Genomic DNA, 25,240 nt, shown 5'->3' on the forward strand with positions numbered 1-25,240 from the left:
GGTCAAATGCATCTAGTTTTTAATGAAGTGGTCGCTGCATTCATTTAGATTATTTCAACATAGTCTAGAACCAGTAAGAACATAGATTGAATGATCTGCTTTGTGCTACTGAGCAAGAGGCCTGACCCATTTCTATGTAAGAAAAAAACATATTTATGAGACATGTTTGTTTCACTGTAGATTTGTTTAAGACCTCCTAGAAACACCTAATTTCATCCCACAGCATTAATTAATAAGCTGTGTAGAAGCTGTTTAGCCATAAGTAAAGGCCTTTCATAAAGCGGTTGTCTGGATAAACCTGAATCTGAAAGTACCTTTAGGATCTTTTCTTTGGGGTTCTAACCTCCCCAGGTGTACATGCACTGAAAATCCTTAGGCTGGAGCCATCTGGAAGCTCTGTGCCTGTACATATAAAGAGAACTAAATAGGAAACTAGGCTGAGAAACATTATTTAGATGGCTGTTTAATTGTTGTTTAAAGCTTGAAATGGACAAAATGCCAAGGGACCTTGTTTCTAACACACACACATTCCTGCTTTATAGATAACCACAAGGACAATAAAACTGGGGGTGGGGGCCATACACGTTAAAAAGTTTAAACACTCAACCCCCCCAGTTCAACCAGGCCCCTAGATATCAATCACCATGACTACTTCAAAGGATGCCATATAGATATAAAATAACACACACCCTCTAACACGTGATCACAGGAACATGATGGACGGGGCCGGAGGCCCATATTTGGACATGCACACGTCATCATGACGCAGGGTCATTAATCAATTACTTTGACGCGTGCCGTCTACTTTATTCTCTCTTAAATTAATAGTTTAATACCAAAACGACATAAAACACTATTTGAAGCTAATTTCTGAAGGTTCTAAAATGCAATAACGTACACAGAATAGAAATACAATGGATTTTACACAGCGTACTACGATTCCCAGAGTGTATTTCAACTCCCAGGGTGCAATGCTCCACCCAGGGCTGCTGGCTAGCTAGTGGCTACTGCTAGCAAGCCCAGACAATTGCGAAGTAGTCTAAATATATTGCTGTCATTGCTAGGTTATGATTGCATTTCATATAACTTTTGGTTTGTACTCATAATTTATTATAATGCTCAAATTAATGTCATGCTGAATATATGTTCATGTCACTGTCACTCAAAAATAATTAGTATTTAGTTGCTTGTAGAATAACGTTACAATACAAATGTCATGTGTAAAATAGTTTGTCGTTTTGCAACACAACCTCCTTTACACTGCACTGTTTTGTCTAAAATTTCTCAGTCTCACGTCAGAATTAGATGCTCATCCATGTTTCTCAAACGTCAAATTTAGAAGATGTTCCAAACGTCAAATTTGAAAGTGTATAAGTTTAGGCATGAATTCCAAATGGCTACGGTAAGGGTTAAGGTTTGGAATAGGCTTAAAGTTTTTCGGCAACCCGACCAAAGTCACATAAATATATGAGTTATAGATCTCATTGAAAGCAAGTCTAAGAAGCGGTTGATCTGTTCAAAGTGCGCTATTTCTATGCTTCCCATTTGTAAGTTTAGTTTTTTTGTTAAGAATATTTTTTGTTATGGGAACTATTTCACAGCGGATTAGACGGTACATTGATTCTTTACACTATACTTTGTTTTGTCACAAACTGAAATTAGGCAAACTTCGATTTTTTTGCATTCAGGAAACGGTGGAGCGATTTCTACATACTGCAACTTTAAAACAAAAATGTCAAAATATGCAACCTTTGGAACAAGAGGCAGATGCTTACGCCCATCCACAACATCCTAGCCAAACTGAAACCTACCTTTTGTGACTAGGGGGCAGTATTTTCATTTTTGGAAAAACAACGTTCCCGTAGTAAACAAGATATTTTGTCAGGACAAGATGCTAGAATACGCATATAATTGACAGATTAGGATAGAAAACACTAATGTTTCCAAAACTGCAAAAATATTGTCTGAGTATAACAGAACTGATGTTGCAGGCGAAAGCCTGAGAAAAATCTAATCCGGAAGTGCCTCATGTTTTGAAAGCGCTGAGTTCCAATGCGTCCCTATTGAGCAGGGAATGGGCTATCAACCAGATTACTTTTTCTCCGTATTCCCCAAGGTGTCTACAGCATTGTGATGTAGTTTTACGCATTTATGTTGAAGAATACCTGTAAGCGGCTACATTGCGCAAGTGGTCACCTGATGCTCCCAGAGTGATTCTCGCGTAAAATACAGAGGTAGCCATTATTCCAATCGGTCCTACTGAAAAACTAATTGTCCCGGTGGATATATTATCGAATAGATATTTGAAAAACACCTTGAGGATTGATTAGAAACAACGTTTGCCATGTTTCTGTCGATATTATGGAGCTAATTTGGAATATTTTTCTGTGTTTTCGTGACTGCAATTTCAGGGCGATTTCTCAGCCAAACGTGAAGAACAAACGGAGCTATTTCGCCTACAAAAATAATCTTTTTGGAAAAAAGGAACATTGGCTATCTAACTGGGAGTCTCGTGAGTGAAAACATCCGAAGCTCATCAAAGGTAAACAATTTAATTTGATTGCTTTTCTGATTTCCGTGACCAAGTTACCTGCTGCTAGCTGGACAAAATCGATAAACGTACACAAATGCTTGTCTAGCTTTGGCTGTAAAGCATATTTTGAAAATCTGAGATGACAGGGTGATTAACAAAAGGCTAAGCTGTGTCTCAATATATTTCACTTGTGATTTTCATGAATAGGAATATTTTTGAGGAATATTTATGTCCGTTGCATTACGCTAATTAGTGTCAGTCGATGATTACGCTCCCTCATGCGGGATGGGGAGTTAAGAATAACAGCGCTCACTATTGCCCCTAGTGGCCAGTTTCCACGTCATCTTCCGACGTCCTCAGACTGATGGACGTTGAATACTGACTTGTAAAACAACCGGCCGAGCTTCATAACACCTTTTGCTTAGTTGTTCCAATGGGCTGGCCCTAATCAGCTGTTCTATAAGCAAACTATTTAAGTAGTTTGCTTTAATAATAATAATAATAATATATCCCATTTAGCAGACGCTTTTGTCCAAAGCGACTTACAAGTCGGCTGGGGCCACTACTTTTTACATATGGGTGGCCCTAGCGGGAATCAAACCCACGACGCTTGGCGTTGCAAGCGCCATGCTCTACCGACTGAGCCACACAGGATATGTTTGGGGAGTCTCCCACATGCCTTTTGGTGAACACCAAACGTGTTTGCTTGTTTTTTTCTTTAAGCAATGGCTTTTTTTCTGGCCACTCTTCCGTAATGCCCAGCTCTGTGGGGTGTACGGCTTAAAGTGGTCCTATGGACAGATATTCAAATCTCTGCTGTGGAGCTTTTCAGCTCCTTCAGGGTTATCCGTGGTCTCTTTGTTGCCTCTCTGATTAATGCCATCTTTGCCTGGTCTGTGAGTTTTGGTGTGCGGTCCTCTCTTGGCAGGTTTGTGGTGCCATATTCTTTCCATTTTTTAATAGTGGATTTAATGGTACTCCGTGGGATGTTCAAAGTTTCTGATATTTTTTTGTAACCCAATCCTGATCTTTGCTTCTCCACAACTTTGTTCCTGACCTGTTGGAGAGCTCCTTGGTCTTCATGGTGCCGCTTGCTTGGTGGTGTCCCTTGCTTAATGGTGTTGCAGACTTTGGTGCCTTTCAGAACAGGTGTGTATATATGTACAGTGAGATCATGTGACAGATCATGTGACACTTAAATAGATAAAGTCCACCTGTGTGGAGTCTAACTAATTATGTGACTTCTGAAGGTAATTGGTTGCACCAAATCTTATTTAGGGGATTCATAGCAAAGGGGGTGACGACATATGCACGCACCACTTTTCAGTTTATTTATTTTGAAACAAGACGTTTTCATTTCACTTCTTCATATGGACTATTTTGTTTATGTCCATTACATGAAATCCAAATAAAAATCAACTTAAATTACAGGTTGTAATGCAACAAAATAAGAAAAATGCCAAGGGGGATGAATACTTTTGCAAGGCACTGTATCTGTGGATTTTAATGGTGCGGGGGTCAGCTGTTTGTTCACCCACACCAGACCGCAATGGCTAATAACCCACGACTTACAAAACATGTATGTGATAATGTCCAAATATTTTTATGAAATAAAAAATGGAATCATGCAGAAACCATAAAAAGTGTTAAACATATCAAAACTATCAACCAGCTTCATCTGGAATGCATTTCAATGAACAGGTGTGCCTTGTTATAAGTTTATTTGTTATTGCGTTTGAGCCAATCAGTTGTGTTGTGACAAGGTAGGGGTGATATATAAAGCTAGCATTATTTGGTAAAAGACCAAGTCCATATTATGGCAAGAACAGCTCAAACAAGCAAAGAGAAACGACAGTCCATCATTACTTTAAGACATGAAGGTCTTAAACTGAAAATTTCAAGAACTTTGAAAGTTTCTTAAATTACAATCGCAAAAACTATTAAGCTCGATAACAATGAAACTGGCTCTCATGAGGACCGCCACAGGAAAGGAAGACTCGGAGTTACCTCTGCTGCAGAGGATAAGTTCATTAGAGTTATCAGCCTCAGACATTGCAGCCCAAATAAATGATTCACAGAGTTCAAGTACACATCTAAACATCAACTGTTCCGAGGAGACTGCGTGAAATCAGGCTTTCATGGTCAAATTGCTTCAAAGAAACTACTGAAGGACACCAATTATATGAAGAGACTTGCTTGGGCCAAGAAACACGAGCAATGGACATTAGACAAGTGGAAATCTGTCCTTGGGTCTGTTGAGTCCAAATTTGAGATTTTTGGTTCCATCCACCATATATTTGTGAGACTAGGTGAAGATTTGAATCTGTCCATAGGAGTAGGTGAATGGATGATCTCTGCATGTGTGGTTCCCACCATGAAGCATGGAGGAGGAGGTGTGATTGTGTGAGGGTGCTTGCTGGTGACCAGCATGGCTACCACAGAATTCTGAAGCAAAACACCATCCCATCTGGTTTGCGCTTAGTGGGACTATCATTTGTTTTTCAACAGGACAACGACCCAACACACCTCCAGGCTTTGTAAGGGATATTTGACCAAGAAGGAGAGTGATGGAGTGCTGCATCAGATGACCTGGCCTCCACAATCACCTGACCTCAACCCAATTGAGATGGTTCGGGTTGAGTTGGACCGCAGAGTAAAAAAAAAAAAAAAAAAAAAAAAAAAGCAGCCAACAAGTGCTCAGCATATGTGGGTGACTGCCTGCTTACTAGCTACTACTTCAGGGGACCGAAAAGACTGGAAAGAGAACACATTCTTTACCATATATTTTTCTCAATATTAGAAAATATTGTTAAATAGGAAGACACTGCTATCTACTTTACTTATTTAACTAGCCAGAGTTTTATTTTCTACATGTAACTAGGCAAGTCAGTTAATAAGAACACATTTTTATTTACAATGCTGACCTAGGAACAGTGGGTTAACTCCCTTGTTCAGGGGCAGAACAACATGTTTTTACCTTGTCAGCTCAGGGATTTGATCTAGCAACCTTTCATTTACTGGCCCAGCGCTCTATCCACTAGGCTACCTGCCGCCAAAGTTTTGCGAACGTTAGCTAGCTAGTTAACTGTTATTGTAGTTTTCTGTTTTATGAAGCTTGCACTTCAATGGCAGAGGAGGTTTTATTTTATCTTTCCAACCAGGCGAAGTACTATAAAAACGCCACTGATCTCAACAGGAGTAGCAACATTCATAGGGGGCAGATCAATTCACAATTAAGCGAACCGTAACGTTAAGCAGTTAACTTCTTTTAGATAACTGGAACCAACCATTTTCCATCTAGCTAGTTGGTCATCTACATGTTGCTAGTTATACATGTATACTGAACAAAAATATAAATGTAGGGTCACGCGATGCAGCAAAGCTAGGAAGAAGCGTGACCGAGAGCTCCCGATAAATCTTTAAAAAACGTATACTAAAACGTGATTACTTATTACTACACTATAGCCATGAGTGGTGGTATGTCTATGAAACAAAAAAAGGCAAGGGAAGCACCGAAACAGACCAAGAAACGACGGAGAAAGAACCTCTGAACATGGCCTCAGAAACCCAAGATGGCACTATGACAACTCAGGAAAAAGCTAGGCTAGCGCACATCCTCAAAGTGATCAAAGTGGGCAAAGAACATTTTTCTGAGCCCCTGGTTATCGAATGGACACAGGTCACTCGCCCATCCCCTCTTCAGAACCCACAACCCTTCCTCATTCGGTTCCTGAGGTACCAGGACAGAGAGAAAGTTCTCAGATCCGCAGCCAAACATCTTAAGGAGAGATCCTATACCATGGGTAGGCGAAAAGATAGTACAGTTTATTCAGAGAACGTTCTGAAGTCCATTATACAAAGACATCCATTTTATAGCTGCGCACATACTTCCACACAAACAGTAGTTATCCTACGCACATACATACAAACAGTAGGTGAGTTGTATCCACTGTTTATCACTACCAAGCTGGCAGTTCCATTCCCCCGAGATGAGAGAATCCTTGAGAAGTACTTCCTATGCTATCATAAGTTCCTTAGAGGCCGAGCCAGGTCGGTCCAAACACAGTTTTAATTGTTCTTCGGTATTTTCCTAGGCACCCACATCCAAGTTCAAATCCTAAGCTACGCCTTGCTCAGACAGTCTTTTTTTCCACTATACAGATACATTGTTTAACCTAATTCCAACTAAAACTACACACATCAGATTATAACTGTATGATTCTAATCAATTTCATAAAGTTAAGGTTTCAGAGTGGAATTATTTTATCATTATCTTTCAACATATACATTATTTTATCAGATTATACTATAGTTTACTGATAGATCAATGTGGTAAGATCCCAATATCCATGTACGGTAAATAAACTGTTTTTACCAAAGTGACATTGTTTTTTAGTTGTTATTTGGGACAGGCATGGTCCTCAGAGGCGTCAATATGATTTCTTAGACCTTTTTATATGGCTAAGCCATGACGTCTTATATTTGTCATGGTAGGTGTGTTGGGATCAGGACACCTGTTATTGTTTTTGACTTGCATCATATAAGGATGGGTGAGGAATTCTGTGTGTTATTTTACTAGGCTCGAGCTGTAGCATATTGGACATACTCCATTGTTGGACATACTCCTGACATTTGCATGCATGATAGTAAATCATACATTATTAAACCTAACGGACCTGTTAAACAAAAACAAGTCCTTATGTACTTGAAAAAGCTAAAGACTGATGTTGCATTTATACAAGAAACACATCTAACAGGGGCAGAACATCAAAAGTTAGAAGGAATGGGTTGGACAGGTCTTTGCCTCTTCATATAACAAAGACATGGGGCATACTGTAGCTGTGTTGATTAATACGAATTTACCCTTGTGTAACTGAAAACACATATTGATCCACTGGGACGTTATGCAGTGGTCCATGGCAGAATGTATTCTGCATCTTGGACCTTGCTTAATGATATGCACCTAATTGTGATGATCATATTTTTATTCAAGATATATTCCTGAAGGTAGTGGAATTTCAGGGAACACTCTTAGTTGGCGGTGACTTACATTTTTGTCTGGATCCGATTCTGGATAGATCCTCAACTAAAGCAACCACATTAACTATGTCATGACACTAGCCCTTTCGGTGAATTGGCTAGTAGAGATGTGAACAACCCCCCTCTCCTGTTCGGAGGGGAGGGGGGGCAGTTTTACGACCTTACAACCACCTTGTAAATACCACAGAGATTCTCCTTGACCATGCAATTGAGAGAGAGTCACAGTAAGACAAAGGGATTATCCCACCCACTTATACTACGTCCCAGAATTTGAGAATGGAACAATATTCCTATTTTGGAGATTGTGTAAACGGTCGGTGGAGAAGCCAGCTACGACCCGATCCGTTTTGTTTCATGTTTGTGACCTCATGAAAGACAATACAGCCACATTACCCTAACTCTGTTTATACAGGTGCCTAGGTTATGAGGTTTGCATCTAGTTATTGTATATAATGAATGAGTAAAGATGAAACTATTTGCGAAATTATGTAATATGATGTTAGCTTTTAAAATGACAAAATAGTCTTCCCTGTAAAGTTTAACGAAGTCAGTATCCAGGCCCAAGTGAATAGGCATTGGTTGGAAACTATGAACCAACCCCTTTTCTACATTTCTATAAGAGCCCCCGTGACCCAATTCACGATAGACTAAGCAAAACCCAGCATGAGCTGAGGTTGCAAATGGTTGAATTCCTAAGACTAGAAAACCATACCACGTGGAGCATTAGATGGTTAAACTCAGAGACTGACGTATCCATTACAACAGACACTATCCGTAGCCGCTGATAAAGCTACAACCATGAAAGACATTGTGACTTCTGGGGAAGTAACCAGAGACTCTCTGATAAACAGACGGACCAACGACATACAGGCGTAAATATATTTATTGCAATTATTCCCGAATGAGCGGCCGTTCATGTGCAAAGGATTAGCATTTCAATTAATATAATTACCCTGTGTGTGTACTAAATCCATTCGGTCTTTCCCGCTCCTTTATCGGTGTCACAGGGGTCGTTGGAAGTAGACCAAAGTGCAGCGTCGTGAGCGTATATTTATTTTATTTTTTAAATGTTGTCAACAAATGAAAGAAACAACCATGAATATTACAGGGCTAATTGCCACAAACAAAGTTAACTACCCACACTGAAAGGAGGGAAAAAGGGCTACCTAAGTATGATTCCCAATCAAAGACAATGATAGACAGCTGTCCCTGATTGAGAAACATACCCGACCAAAACATAGAAATAAAGAAACCTAGAAAACAAAAAATAGAATGCCCACCCCACATCACACCCTGACCTAACCAAATAGAGAAATAACACGGCTCTCTAAGGTCAGGGCGTGACAATCGGTCCACACCCCCTTTCCTTTGCCCACTTAGCCCACTAGGGAATCTTCCCTATCATTGTTTGTTTATGCATTTCTGTGATCATTTAGTTAGTAAATAAATTGGTGTTTCATGGTTTAGGCTGGGTTTGTGCAGATAACCAAGAATTCTACAACGTTTGAAATGAGATTGTTAAAGAATAATTCATTAACAGAAGACTATTTGATCAGATATTAAAATATCTGAAGAGTTATTTTCGGAAAATTATAACTTTGTAATCTGAAGATTTTCCATGGTGCCCCGACTTCCTAGTTAATTAAATTTACACGACTAGATTAATCATGTAATAATAATTACAGAGAATTGATTTGATAAAGTAAGTCTTCACATTTAATGATAGCTAGAGACACAACATTTATGGTGGCCCGTGTGAGGAACTGGGTAGACTCGGTCATTATTATTTTCTCGAGTGATGACAAAGAGCCAACCGATTGAAATGTAAGGATATATTAGCTTGACCAAGTGATAATCCTCTGTCCCTTGTTTTCAGTAGCGTGAGGAGACCAAGGTGCATTTGGATGTTTGCCGCACGTTCTGGTTAAACATCGTCAAAATAACGCCTAAAGGGGTTTGACCATAATACGTTATAAGTAAACCCCTTTCCCTTGCTGAAGGGGATCCTATGTTATGCTTGAAAGTGTACAAAGGAGGATTAGCTTGCACGAGATGCTAAGCTAACAAAGGGAAAACAGCCATTTTGTTTTTCCCTGTGTCACGATGAAATTCCTCCGCCTTGGGCGATGGAAGTCCCGCCAGCCAATCACAATTGATTGGATATTGATGTCTCATTCAATTTAACTAAGAAGTAAAATTGCTAGATTTACCTTTTTCCAATGGACATTTTAAACAATATCCAAATTGATTTGTTTTCTACAATGAGACAATTAAAACTTTTCACATTAACCTAGATCAACAAGGTTTTCAGGTTAATTTACCGTTTAATTCCCAAATAGCCTATACGGGTTTGATTTATCATTAAAATTGATCAATCAGTAAAATTTGCTTTTGCAAAGCACATTCAGTAACCCCTGTACTTGACGGAAGTCACGCCTCCAGCGGGAATCCCATGTGGCTTCAGGCCTTATGGAGAAGTGAACCTAGTGGTGAATGTACCATAACATTTGCTCATTTATGATAATCCAGACAATCCCAATTGATTGGATATCATCGTCTCATTCAATCTAATAAGATAAATTGTCAAACAAACCTTTTTTAGGATCTTCCAATTAAATGAGACATTATAAACTTTTCAATAGTAACCAAGATGATCCAACTACTCAGGTTAACTTCTTAAGTTTAATTCCCAGATGGCCTATCCAGGTATGATTAATCATTATCATTGATTGATTAATTAACTCAATTTGCTTTTGCAAATTAATTCACGTCCAACTACCACATTACTGGTACAGTACCTATGGTTCAATAACATCTATAAATAGATTAAAATCTTCTTTGCAGCTTCCAACGTATTCCAAAACCAAACTTTGGAAAATTAGGAAAACATTTTTCCTTTCAAATGTTCTAATAATGTGCAAGCTATCAGAGGAGGTAGTCCCCACTTGCCCGCTAATTAGTGAACCTCTACCCATAAATGGATTGATCTCTCACCACAGCAGCGATACCAACCCTAAGTATGCCATTAGTGGAAAAATAGCAGAAATTGCAAACAACGCTCTCCAAAATCAACCATAGGGCGCAGGCCTTGTAAAAGTTCTCTCCAGTCTAGCCCCGATGTCTTGACATCTGAGATTGGCATTGGTCCAATACGCCAGTACACAGCTGAAGCATGAGCAGGTAATGGTAGACATAAAGGGACAGGTGGAGCGAACCGGAAAACTGATGACAAATGCAGAAAAGGGAAACATTCTGCTGCCTAAAATAAATCTCACGAGTTATCTACAAACAGGAGCGCAAAACTTGATAACATGCATGCAGTTTTGTTGAACGTCACTCAAAGTAACACTGTTCTACTACAAATTGCTGCAGACCAAAGATGATCAGTTAATGAACCCAATGACTAAGTTGGATGACAGGTCAGCAGAACTCATTGAAGTCACTGACCAAATGAATGATGACAGAACTCAGGTGATGAAGATGGAAATATTGATTTCTAAGCAAGCGGAGGAAATCTCATCACTGAATCTCTCACTCCGTACTCAAGACCTCTATCTGCAAACCATGACAGATACGTTTGAGACCGAAAGGACCAAGTGCGAAACTCACGTGTCCAACATCAGTACTCTAAGCATTCAAGTGGACTCTGCAATACAGCAGAATACCACCCTTAGTTACAATCTGGTGGAATTCCAGAACGGTCACACGCTACAGCGTGACTTCCCAACCAAGCAACCGGAGCCCGGCACTCAAAAGAGTAAAGACGATAGGTTTCAAATTTTGCCTCCCTCATGTGTCCCTCAGTCTTCTCCTCTTGGCCATTCGGCAATGAGTAATATGGCGCCTCTTGGCCAACAAAGCCAAAGCCTGGCTTCTCCTCTTGGCCGTTAGGCCCCAATTTCCCCACAGGATGAAGCCAACCCTCTCCGTCCGCTTGGTGCGGAATACCTTGACAAACTGTTCAAACAGGCGTGACTGCACTGCCCTTTGCACACCCACGTGCGAGCGCTCGCACACGCAATCCATTCTAACGGCCATGGAGCGTTGTCAGACTGTGAAGAGACATGAGTTGTGTGCATCAGTCCCTGTCATTGTGCCCTTCGAATTCAGGTAAAATGTTTTCTTCAATCTCCATGTGTATACCAACACTTTTCATAGCATCTTAAAGAGTAACATCTAGGCCATCAGCCTGTATTTCAAAAGGTTAACTTACATATTTGTGCGTAATGGCATGATGTTTTATGTACACTTCCAATGAAGTAACCGCCACAAGAGGTTGGTGGCACCTTAATTGGGGAGGATGGAATCGTGGTAATGGCTGGAGAGAAATCAGTGGAATGGTAGAAAATACATAAAACACATGGTTTCTATGTGTTTGATAACATTCCATTTGTTCCACCCATTATTATGAGCCGTCCTCCCCTCAGCAGCCTTTACTGGTAACCTTATAGGTCTCTGCTTATTATCTTGTGAACAAGGTCACAGATTGTGTGGAGAAGGATAGCATGTCCCTGTAGGGCTCATGGGCTGCCCAAACCTCTGTAACGGACCTTGTATAGCCACAAGGCAGGGGTTTGGGTAAATCCCCATCTGAGACAGCAATTGTACAGTCCATTATTATAACCTAACAGGTCTAGCCGCTAGCCTCTATAAGGTGAACAAGTGGTAACTTAAGTTACCGTGGTGTAAAGTACTTAATTAAAACTACTTTAAAGTACTACTTTTGGGGGGTATCTGTACTTTACTGTACTATTTCTATTTTTGACAACTTTTACTTTTACTCCACTACATTCCTAAAGAAAATAATTTAGTTTTTACTCCATACATTTTTCCTGACACCCTAAGGCACTTGTTATATTTAGAATGCTTAGCAGGACAGGAATCAACATACTTGATCCCTGGTCATCTCTACAGTGTCTTATATGGCGGACTCACAAAACACCCATGCTTTGTTTGTGAGTCTGCCCCTTGCTATCCGTAAAAAAAATGAATAAAGACATTTGTGCCGTCTGGTTTACTTAATATAAGGAATGTGAAAATATTTAGACTTTTACTTTCGATACTTAAGTATATTTTAGAAATTAAGTTTACTTTTGATACCTAAGTATATTTCAAACAAAATACTTTTAGACTTTTACTCAAGTAGTATTTTACTTGGTGACTTTCACTTTTACTTGAGTCATTTTCTATTAAGGTATTTTTACTTTTACACAAGTATGACAATTGGGTACTTTTCGCACCACTGCTAAGGTAGCAATATAGCTGGAACAAAAAGCCTATAACGGAGACAGTACCCCTGTTTTGGGATAACCTATGCATCCTTAATTCCTCCCATCCTTAATCACCGACAGATGGACAGTGAAAGGAAATATTACACCAGGCTGCCAACCAAGTCATGTGAGATCAGTGATGATTTCTTATTTCAAGAAAGGGAGAATCCATCTATGAATGTAATGCTCTTCGATATTTTTTTCACTATAGATCGATGTTAAAATAATGAAAGAAAAAAACGAATTGTAGCCTATTGATATAAATTGCACAATAATTATACATTTATGTCTATGGGGCACGGGTGACCTGATCCTAGATCAGCAATGCTTCTCGGAGACCGTTTATGAATACAGACTTTATGTGTTGTTCATCTCATAGTGATATGGGCTATGTCCAAATGATCTGCTACTTCCATCCAAAAGTGTGCACTTGTTCACTTTCTTTCCCGGATTTGAAAGGAAATGACTGGTATAAGAAATAGTGTGGAAACTCCCAGTAGCCCATGTCTCCACCAATCCAATGCTTTTAGATGTGTGGGAAGTGGTGAAAGAGTACACACTCCAGGAGAAAGGAGATTATATTGGGAATCACCAATACTGAGCATTTGATCTACTTTCATCTTCCATGTGGATGATTTCTTCATACTACACGATTATTCCTGTCCACAGCTCTATACCATAAATACAATGAATACACATACACTGAGTATACAAAATATTAAGAACACCTTTCTAATATTGAGTTGCACCCCCCTTTTCCCTCAGAACAGCCTCAATTTGTTGGGGCATGGACTACAAGGTGACCAAAGCGTTCCACAGGGATAATGGCCTATGTTGACGCTGATGTTTCCCACAATTGTGTCAAGTTGGCTGGATGTCCTTTCCGTGGTGGACCATTTTTGATACATGCAGGGAACTGTTGAGCGTGAAAAACCCATCAGAATTTTAGTTCTTGACACACTCAAAAACTGGTGTGCCTGCCAACGACTACCATACCCCATTCAAAGGCACATCAATATTTTGTCTTGAACATTCACACTCTGCATGGCAGACAAACACAATCCTTGTCTCAGTTGTCTCAAGGCTTAAAAATCCTTCTTCAGTCTGTCTCCTCCCCTTCACCTACACTGATGGAAGTGGATTTAACAAGTGACATCAATAAGGGATCATAGCTTTCACCTGGATTTTTTGTAATTTATTTTTTTATTATTTCACCTTTATTTAACGAGGTAGGCTAGTTGAGAACAAGTTCTCATTTACAACCTGGCCAAGAATAAAGCAAAGCAGTTCGACACATACAACAACACATTAGCTACACATGGAATAAACAAACATACAGTCAATAATACAGTAGAAAAAAATTGAATGAGGTAAGATAAGGAAATAAATTGGCCATGGTGGCAAAGTAATTACAATATACCAATTAAACACTGGCGTGATTGATGTGCAGAAGATGAATGTGCAAGTAGAGATAATGGGGTGCAAAGGAGCAAGATAAATAAATAAATACAGTATGGGGATGAGGTAGTTGGATGGGCTACATTACAGATGGGCTATGTACAGGTGCAGTGATCTGTGAGCTGCTCTGACAGCTGGTGCTTAAAGCAAGTGAGGGAGATATGAGTATCCAGCTTCAGTCATTTTTGCAGTTCATTCCAGTCATTGGCAGCAGAGAACTGGAAGGAAAGGCGGCCAAAGGAGGAATTGGCTTTGGGGGTGACTAGTGAGATATACCTGCTGGAGCGCGTGCTATGGGTGGGTGTTGCTATGGTGACCAGAGAGCTGAGATAAAGCGGGGCTTTACCTAGCAGAGACTTGTAGAAGACCTGGAGCCAGTGGGTTTGGCGACGAGTATGAAGCAAGGGCCAGCCAATGAGAACGTACAGGTCGCAATGGTGGGCAGTATATGGGCCTTTGGTGACAAAACGGATGGCACTGCGATAGACTGCATCCAATTTGTTGAGTAGAGTGTTGGAGGATATTTTGTAAATGACATCGCCGAAGTCGAGGATCGGTAGGATGGTTTTACGAGGGTATGTTTGGCAGCATGAGTGAAGGATGCTTTGTTGCGAAATAGGAAGCCGATTCTAGATTTAATTATGGATTGGAGATGCTTAATGTGAGTCTGGAAGGAGAGTTTACAGTCTAACCAGACACCTAGGTATTTGTAGTTGTCCACATATTCTAAGTCAGAACTGTCCAGAGTAGTGATGCTGGACGGGCGGGCAGGTGCTGGCAGCGATCGGTTGAAGAGCCTGCATTTAGTTTTACTTGCATTTAAGAGCAGTTGGAGGCAACAGAAGCAGAGTTGTATGGCGTTGAAGGTCGTCTGGAGGTTAGTTAACACAGTGTCCAAAGAAGGGCCAGAAGTATACAGAACGGTGTTGTCTCCGTAGAGGTGGGTCAGAGAATCACCAGAAACAAGAGCGACATTATTGATGTATACAGAGAAGAGAGTCGGCCCGAGAATTGAACCCTGTGGCACCCCCATAGAGACTGCTAGAGGTCCAGATAACAGGCCCTACGATTTGATAAACTGAACCCTATCAGAGAAGTAGTTGGTGAACCAGGTGAGGCAGTCATTTGAGAAACCAAGGCTGTTTAGTCTGCCGATTAAAAATGTTGTGATTGACAGAGTCGAAAGCCTTGGCCAGGTCGATGAATAGGACTGCACAGTAATGTCTCTTATTGGTGGTGGTTATGATATCGTTTAGGACCTTGAGCGTGGCTGAGGTGCACCCATGACCAGCTATGAAACCAGATTGCATGGCGGAGAAGGTACGGTGGGATTCAAAATGGTTGGTAATCTGTTTGTTAACTTGGCATTCAAAGACCTTAGAAAGGCAGGGTAGGATAGAAATAGGTCTGTAGCAGTTTGGGTCTAGTGTCTCCCCCTTTGAAGAGGGGGATGATCGTGGCAGCTTCCCAATCTATGGTAATCTCAGACGATACGAAAGAGAGGTTGAACAGGCTAGTAATAGGGGTTGCAACAATTTCAGCAGATCATTTTAGAAAGAGAGGGTCCAGATGGTCTAGCCCGGCTGATTTGTAGGGGTCCAGATTTTGCAGCTCTTTCAGACATCAGCTATTTGGATTTGGGTGTAGGAGAAATGGGGGAGGCTTGGGTGAGTTGCTGAGGGGGGTGCCAGGCAATTGACTGGGGTAGGGGCAGCCAGGTGGAAAGCATGGCCACCCGTAGAAAAATGCTTATTGAAATTCTCAATTATGGTGGATTTATCGGTGGTGACAATGTTTCCTAGCCTCAGTGCAGTGGGCAGCTGGGAGGAGGTACTGTACAGTGTCCCAGAACCTTTTTGAGTTTGTGCTACAGGATGAAAATGTCTGTTTGAAAAAGCTAGCCTTAGCTTTCCTAACTGACTGTGTATATTGGTTCCTAACTTCCCTGAATAGTTGCATATCACAGGGGCTATTCGATGCTAATGCAGAACGCCACAGGATGTTTTTGTGCTGGTCAAAGGCAGCCAGGTCTGGAGTTAACCAAGGGCTAATCTGTTCCTGGTTCAAATTGTTTTTAATGGATCATGCTTATTTAAGATGGTGAGGAAGGCACTTTTAAAGAATAACCAGGCATCCTCTACTGACGGGATGAGGTAAATATCATTCCAGGATACCCCGGCCAAGTCACTTAGAAAGGCCTGCTTGCTGAAGTGTTTTAGGGAGCGTTTGACAGTGATGAGGGGTGGTCGTTTGACCGCAGACCCATTGCGGATTCAGGCAATGAGGCAGAGATTGCTGAGATCTTGGTTGAAAACAGCAGAGGTGTATTGGGGGGGCAGGTTGGTTAGGATGATATTTATGAGGGTGCCCGTGTTTACGGATTTGGGGTTGTACCTTGTAGCTTCATTGATAATTTGTGTGTTAAGCATGTCTCAGTTTAGGTCACCAAGCAGCATGAGCTCTGAAGATAGATGGGGGCAATCAGTTCACATATGGTGTCCTGGGTACAGCTGGGGGCAGAGGGTGGTCTATAGCAAGCGGTAATGGTGAGAGACGTGTTCCAGGAAAGGTGGATTTTTAAAAGTAGAAGCTCGAATTGTTTGGGTACAGACCTGGATAGTTAGATAGCCTGCAGAGTTCTATCTCTGCCCCCTTTGGCAGTTCTATCTTGGTGGAAAATGTTATAGTTAGGGATGGAAATTTCAGAGTTTTTGGTGGTTTTCCTAAGCCAGGATTCAGACACAGCTAAGACGTCCAGGTTGGCAGAGTGTGCTAAAGCAGTGAATAAAACAAACTTAGGGAGGAGGCTTCTAAGGCTAACATACATGAAACCAAGGCTTTTACGGTTACAGAAGTCAACAAATGAGAGCACCTGGGGAGTAGGAGTGGAGCTAGGCACTGCAGGTCCTGGATTAACCTCTACATCACCAGAGGAACAGAGAAGGAGTAGGATAAGGGTACGGCTAAAGGCTATAAGAACTGGTCCCCTAGTACGTTCGGACAGAGAGTAAAAGGCGCAGGTTTATGGATGCGATAGAATAGATTCAAGGCATAATGTACAGACAAAGGTATGGTAGGAAGAGAGTACATTGGAGGTAAACATAGGCATTGAGTGATGAAGAGAGAGATATCGTCTCTTGAAACATTTAAACCAGGTGACATCATCGCGTGTGTGGGAGGTGGAACTAAATGGTTGGTTAAGGCATATCGAGCAGGGCTAGAGGCTCTACAGTCAAATTTAGCCTCCTCATGAGGTTCCGTCAATAGACGAGTCGTGATGGATTATTTGGGTTTCTTGTAGCAGAGGGGTCTAGTCCAATTGGCAAATGGATCTATTCAGCTAACAGTCCAATATGCTCTAGACAGCTAGCGGGCTGTGGCTAGCAGGCTAGCAGATGGGCATTCAGGGGACGTCGCGATGGAGGGGCCTGTTGGAAAAAAAGCCCTCGGGCAGATTACGTCGGTAGTCCAGTCATGATGGACAAGCAGGGCTTTGTGTAGTAAAAGGGGTGCAGGCCGATTGGCAAAATAGAAATAGTGGCGCGAGAAATTGGCCGATGGACCTACTAGCTAATAGTCCGATATGCTCTTGACAGCTAGCGGGCCGCGGCCAGCAGATAGGCATTCAGGGGATGTCGCGATGAAGGAGCCAGTTGAGTGACCCCCTCGAGCAGATTACGTCGGTAGTCCAGTCGTGAAGAATCGGAAGGGTTCCGTACCCCATACCGGCAGTAAATGGGGTCCAGCCCAGTTGGCAAAATAGGTATTGCAGCCCAGGAGTGGCTAATGGACCTTTTCAGCTAGCAGGGAGATGGGCCTAGCATGGGCTAGCTCCAGGCTAATTGGTGCTTGCTTCAGAGACATTAGCCAGGAGAGACATTAGCCAGAAGTAGACACTCGGATTGCAGCTAGCTAGCTGCGATGATCCAGGTGAGAAGTTTCAGAGCTTGCAGTAGGAATCCGGGGATATGGAGAGAAAATAGGTCCGGTATGCTCTGGTTTGAATCGTGATGTACAAACTAGCCAGAGCTCTCCGAACTAAAGGTAGCTGATGACCGCTAGCAGTGGTTAGCTGACTACTAGCTAGTAGCTAGTTAGCTGGCTAGCTTCTGTTGGGGATTCCGATTCAGAGGCAAAGAAAAATACTTTAGAAAAAAAGCAGTTCCACACCACATTGGGTGTGGCGGGTTGCAGGAGAGTATTTTGAAGTTGAAGTTTAGAAAAATATTTTAAAAGATATGCAAATAAAAATATATAAAAAGATATATACATGGAACACGACAAGACGGAGGAGAAAGCACATTTTGCTGGTCAGTCTATGTCATGGAAAGAGCAGGTGTTCCTAATGTTTTGTACACTTTGTGTATCCACCAAAAATGCAAAGTACCTTGTTTTTAACCATGCAAATGATATACATGTTTTTCTGTCTGTGTGTGATGGTGGGGTCGAGTTGTGTAGACACATGAAGAGCATGAAAGAGAGCGGCAGCACCTCCTCTCTCCGCCTGCACATTCAGATGAGGGTCACCATCACTGGAATCCTGCAGGGAATTCTATACTTCCTATACTTCCTTCCTTCCTTCTATACTTCCTTTGTGCACTGTGGATCTTCATTGATCTTTCACCACTCTAAACCTAGTTATTGGCCAGTCTGTTTTTAGACGACAGCTGATATTTGGCTTAAAGCCCAAAAGGCTGTAAGGTTATTGAAGTTGTGTGGTACTGTAATGGCTCTTGGACAGATGCAGGTAACGTAAATGATTGTAGTATCTGTCGACAGACTCTGGAATGCGACAACTAACAAGTAACTGATCATTTGGACAAATCACAATTTTGCAGGTGCTCACATCTTTTGAATTATGAAAGGGAAGGGGATATTTGGCCGTAGACTTTTGCCCGAAACTGTCAGAGAGTTTCAGTTTAGAGGGGCGGGGACTTTGCTAGTCTAGTCAGAACATTTTCTCAAATGTAAATGTAAATGTGAAGTGGCGTCAGCTACTCATTTTATACGTCTGTCCACTAGAGATTAACATTAAAGGAATAATTAGTTATCTTTATTTAATCTGGGTCTGTGAAACTGTTCCATAATGTAGCTATAATGTGATAACCTGTTTTCTGTTTTACAAATGAGTAGTATACTGTTGTTAATTTATTTTTCCTTTTTTTTTAGTTTTACTTGTTGACTTGGCCCTGTGTTTTCCATCTGTATCCTAGATGCAAACCTGGTTACGGTACATTTAAGGTGTTTTCCATATCCCAGGCATGTGCAACACTGTACCTTTTTGTTTTTCTCCAATATTAAACTTCAGCTTCAGCTGGGCATCTGTAAGTTTTGCAGAAAAATATTATAAAGATGGTTAACTCATTCCAGGTGATTCAATACTGCTATGATGTTTTTCTAGCCATTATCGCCTGATAACGATATGAAGGACGATATACCCTGCCTCCCTAATAGATATACCTCAGAAAACTGTAAATCTGTGAGTTGGACAAGATCCCTTCAGAATTGTTGTTGTAGTCCCTCAGGCCCCAATAAAAAGTGGAATCCCCCTGTCAACACTGACTGCATATACAGTGCCTTCAGAAAGTATTCACACCCTTTGACTTTTTCCACATTTTGTTGTGTTAAAGTCTGAATTTAAAATACACACAATATCCCACAATGTCAAAGTAGAATTATGTTTTATGTTTACAAATGAATTATTTCAAGGTTTTACTGCTAACATACAAATCATTACATGGGCTTGCTCCTACCTATCTTTCCGATTTGGTCCTGCCGTACATACCTACACGTATGCTTCGGTCACAATGACACAGGCCTCCTTATTGTCCCTTGAATTTCTAAGCAAACAGTTGGAGGCAGGGCTTTCTGCTATAGAGCTCCATTTTTAAGGAATGGTCTGCCTATCCATGTGAGAGACTCAGACTCGGTCTCAACCTTAAAGTCTTTATTGAAGACTCATCTCTTCAGTGGGTCCTATGATTGAGTGTAGTCTGGCCCAGGGGTACAAAGGTGACCGGAAAGGCACTGGAGCGACGAAACCGCCCTCGCTGTCTCTGCCTAGCTGGTTCCCCTCTCTCCACTGGGATTCTCTGCCTCTAACCCTATTACTGTGGTTGAGTCACTGGCTTACTGGTGCTCTTCCATGCCATCCTTAGGAGGGGTGCATCACTGAGTGGGTTGAGTCACCAACGTGGTCTTCCTGTCCCGGGTTGGCGCCCCCCTGGGGTTTGTGCCGTGGGCTGTACTTGGCATTGTCTCAGGGTCGTAAGTTGGTGGTTTGAAGATATCCCTCTAGTTGTGTGGGGGCTGTGCTTTGGCAAAGTGGGTGGGGTTATATCCTGCCTGGTTGGCCCTGTCCGGGGGTATCGTCGGACGGGGCCACAGTGTCTCCCGACCCCTCCAGTCTCAGCCTCCAGTATTTATGCTGCAATAGTTTGCGTGTCGGGGGGCTAGGATCAGTCTGTTGTATCTGGAGTATTTCTCCTGTCTTATCCGATGTTCTGTGTGAATTTAAGTATGCTCCCTCTAACTCTCTCTCTTTCTCTCCTTTCTCTCTTCTCTCGTAGGACCCGAGTCCAGGACCATGCCTCAGGACTACCTGGCCTGATGACTCCTTGCTGTCCCCAGTCCACCTGGTCATGCTGCTTCTCCAGTTTCAATGGTTCTGCCTGTGGCTATGGAACCCTGACCTGTTTACCGGACGTGCTACCTTATCCTGGACCTGCTGTTTTCGACTCTCTCTTTAACGCACCTGCTGTCTCTAACTCTGAATGATCGGCTATGAAAAGCCAAATGACATTTACTCCTGAGGTTGCACCCTATAAAACCACTGTGATTATTATTATTTGACCCTGCTGGTCATCTATGAACGTTTGAACATCTTGGCCATGTACTCTCCACCCGGCAAAGCCAGAAGAGGACTGGCCACCCATCAGAGCCCGGTTCTTCTCTAGGTTTCATCCTAGGTTCCTGCCTTTCTGGGGAGTTTTTCCTTGCCACCTTACTTCTACATCTGCATTGCTTACTGTTTGGGGTTTTAGGCTGGCTTTCTGCATAGCACTTTGTGATGTTGGCTGATGTAAAAAGGACTTCATAAATACATTTGATTGATTGATTGAATTACAAATTGTCACGCCTTGGTCTTAGTATTTTGTGTTTTAGTTAATTAGTTGGTCAGGCCAGGGTGTGACATGGGTTTATGTTATTGTGTTGTCGTATTGGGGTTTTTGTAGGCATTGGGATTGTGGTTGATTAGGGGTGTGTTTAGTTTAGGTTTGGCTGCCTGAGGCAGTTCTCAATCAGAGTCAGGTGATTCTTGTTGTCTCTGATAGGGAACCGTATTTAGGTAGCCTGGGTTTCACTGTGTATTTCGTGGGTGATTGTTCCTGTCTCTGTGTGTGTTCACCAGACAGGCTGTATAGGTTTTTTCACGTTCCGTTTTTTTTTGTATTTATAAGTTATTTCATGTATCGTTATTTGTTTCATTAAAAACATGAGTAACCAACACGCTGCATTTCGGTCCGACTCTCTTTCGACAAACGAAGAACGCCGTTACAGAATCACCCACCACACACGGACCGAGCAGCGTGTTAACAGGCAGGAGCCACAGGAGAGGCAACAGAAGCAGCTTCAGTGGGAGTGGCTGCAATACTTTTGAGAATTGGACATGGGAGGAAGAACTGGACGGAAAAGGACCCTGGGCTCAGCCTGGTGAATATCGCCGCCCCAAGGAGGAACTAGAGGCGGCTAAAGCGGAGAGGCGCTGGTATGAGGCGGCAGCACGGGCGACGTGGATGGAAGCCCGGGAATCAGCCCCAAAAATTTCTTGGGGGGGGGGGGGGGCTTTCAGGGAGTATGGCTACGCCAGGTAGGAGACCTGCGCAAACTCCCTGTGCTTACCGGGGGGCTAGAGAGACCGGGCAGGCACCGTGTTGTGCAGTGGTGCGCACGGTGTCCCCAGTGCGGGTGCAAAGCCCGGTGCGGTATATTTCAGCTCCGCGTATCGGCCGGGCTAGATTGAGCGTCGAGCCAAATGCCATGAAGCCGGCTCTACGCATCTGGTCCCCAGTGCGTCTCCTTGGGCCGGCTTACATGGCACCAGCCTTGCGCTCGGTGTCTCCGGTTCGCCTACATAGCCCAGTGCGGGCTATTCCACCTCGCCGCACTGGCAGGGCGACCGAGAGTATTCAACCGGGTAAGGTTGGGCAGGCTCGGTGCTCAAGAGCTCCAGTGCGCCTGCACGGTCCGGTCTATCCAGTACCACCTCCACACCCCAACCCTCCGGTAGCAGCTCTCCGCACCAGGCTTCCTGTGCGTGTCTTCGGCCCAATACCACCAGTGCCAGCACCACGCATCAGGCCAACAGTGTGCCTCGCCTCTCCTGCGCTGTCGGAGTCTCCCGCCTGTTCAGCGCTTCTAGAGCCTTCCTCCTCTACAGCGCTGCTGGAGTCTCCTGTCTGTTCAGCGCTATCAGAGCCTTTCTCCTCTCCTGCGCTACCGGAGTCTCCCGCCTGTTCAGCGCTTCTAGAGCCTTTCTCCTCTACAGCGCTGCCGGAGCCTCCTGCCTGTTCGGAGCAGCCTGAGCTGCCAGTCTGCATGGAGCAGCCAGAGCTGCCAGTCTGCATTGAGCAGCTAGAGCTGCCAGTCTGCATGGAGCAGCCAGAGCTGCCAGTCTGCATGGAGCAGCCAGAGCTGCCAGTCTGCAAGGAGCTGTCAGCCTGCATGGAGCAGTCAGAGCTGTCAGCCTGCTTGGAGCAGTCAGAGCTGTCAGTCTGCTTGGAGCAGCCAGAGCTGTCAGTCTGCTTGGAGCAGCCAGAGCTGTCAGTCTGCATGGAGCAGCCAGAGCTGCCAGTCTGCATGGAGCGGCCAGAGCTGTCAGTCTGTTTGGTGCAGTCAGAGCTGCCAGTCTGCATGGAGCTGCCAGTCTGCATGGAGCTGCCAGTCTGCAAGGAGCTGCCAGTCTGCAAGGAGCTGCCAGTCTGCAAGGAGCTGCCAGTCTGCATGGAGTTGCCAGTCTGCAAGGAGCTGCCAGTCTGCAAGGAGCTGCCAGTCGGCAAGGAGCTGCCAAAGCTGTTAGTCTGCATGGAACAGTCAGAGCTGTCAGTCTGCAAGAAGCCGCCAGAGCTGTCAATCTGCATGGAGCAGCCAGAGCCGCCAGTCAGCATGGAGCAGCCAGAGCCGCCAGTCAGCATGGAGCAGCCAGAGCCGTCAGTCAGCATGAAGCAGCCAGAGCCGTCAGTCTGCCAGGATCCGCCAGTCAGCCAGACTCTTCCAGATCTGCCAGTCAACCAGACTCTTCCAGATCTGCCAGTCAGCCAGACTCTTCCAGATCTGCCAGTCAGCCAGACTCTTCCAGATCTGCCAGTCAGCCAGACTCTCCCAGACCTGCCAGTCAGCCAGACTCTTCCAGAAATGCCAGTCTGCAAGGAGCTGTCAGCCTGCATGGAGCAGTCAGAGCTGTCAGCCTGCTTGGACCAGTCAGAGCTGTCAGTCTGCTTGGAGCAGCCAGAGCTGTCAGTCTGCATGGAGCAGCCAGAGCTGCCAGTCTGCATGGAGTGGCCAGAGCTGTCAGTCTGTTTGGTGCAGTCAGAGCTGCCAGTCTGCATGGAGCTGCCAGTCTGCATGGAGCTGCCAGTCTGCAAGGAGCTGCCAGTCTGCAAGGAGCTGCCAGTCTGCAAGGAGCTGCCAGTCTGCATGGAGTTGCCAGTCTGCAAGGAGCTGCCAGTCTGCAAGGAGCTGCCAGTCGGCAAGGAGCTGCCAAAGCTGTTAGTCTGCATGGAACAGTCAGAGCTGTCAGTCTGCAAGAAGCCGCCAGAGCTGTCAATCTGCATGGAGCAGCCAGAGCCGCCAGTCAGCATGGAGCAGCCAGAGCCGCCAGTCAGCATGGAGCAGCCAGAGCCGTCAGTCAGCATGAAGCAGCCAGAGCCGTCAGTCTGCCAGGATCCGCCAGTCAGCCAGACTCTTCCAGATCTGCCAGTCAACCAGACTCTTCCAGATCTGCCAGTCAGCCAGACTCTTCCAGATCTGCCAGTCAGCCAGACTCTTCCAGATCTGCCAGTCAGCCAGACTCTTCCAGACCTGCCAGTCAGCCAGACTATTCCAGACCTGCCAGTCAGCCAGACTCTTCCAGAAATGCCAGTCTGCAAGGAGCTGTCAGCCTGCATGGAGCAGTCAGAGCTGTCAGCCTGCTTGGAGCAGTCAGAGCTGTCAGTCTGCTTGGAGCAGCCAGAGCTGTCAGTCTGCTTGGAGCAGCCAGAGCTGTCAGTCTGCATGGAGCAGCCAGAGCTGCCAGTCTGCATGGAGCGGCCAGAGCTGTCAGTCTGTTTGGTGCAGTCAGAGCTGCCAGTCTGCATGGAGCTGCCAGTCTGCATGGAGCTGCCAGTCTGCATGGAGCTGCCAGTCTGCAAGGAGCTGCCAGTCTGCAAGGAGCTGCCAGTCTGCAAGGAGCTGCCAGTCTGCATGGAGCTGCCAGTCTGCAAGGAGCTGCCAGTCGGCAAGGAGCTGCCAAAGCTGTTAGTCTGCATGGAACAGTCAGAGCTGTCAGTCTGCAAGAAGCCGCCAGAGCTGTCAATCTGCATGGAGCAGCCAGAGCCGCCAGTCAGCATGGAGCAGCCAGAGCCGCCAGTCAGCATGGAGCAGCCAGAGCCGTCAGTCAGCATGAAGCAGCCAGAGCCGTCAGTCTGCCAGGATCCGCCAGTCAGCCAGACTCTTCCAGATCTGCCAGTCAACCAGACTCTTCCAGATCTGCCAGTCAGCCAGACGCTTCCAGATCTGCCAGTCAGCCAGACTCTTCCAGACCTGCCAGTCAGCCAGACTATTCCAGACCTGCCAGTCAGCCAGACTCTTCCAGATCTGCCAGTCAGCCAGACTCTTCCAGATCTGCCAGTCAACCAGACTCTTCCAGATCTGCCAGTCAGCCAGACTCTTCCAGATCTGC

The sequence above is a fragment of the Oncorhynchus masou genome, chromosome 29 (assembly GCF_036934945.1).
Source record: "Oncorhynchus masou masou isolate Uvic2021 chromosome 29, UVic_Omas_1.1, whole genome shotgun sequence".
Lineage (NCBI taxonomy): Eukaryota > Metazoa > Chordata > Actinopteri > Salmoniformes > Salmonidae > Oncorhynchus > Oncorhynchus masou.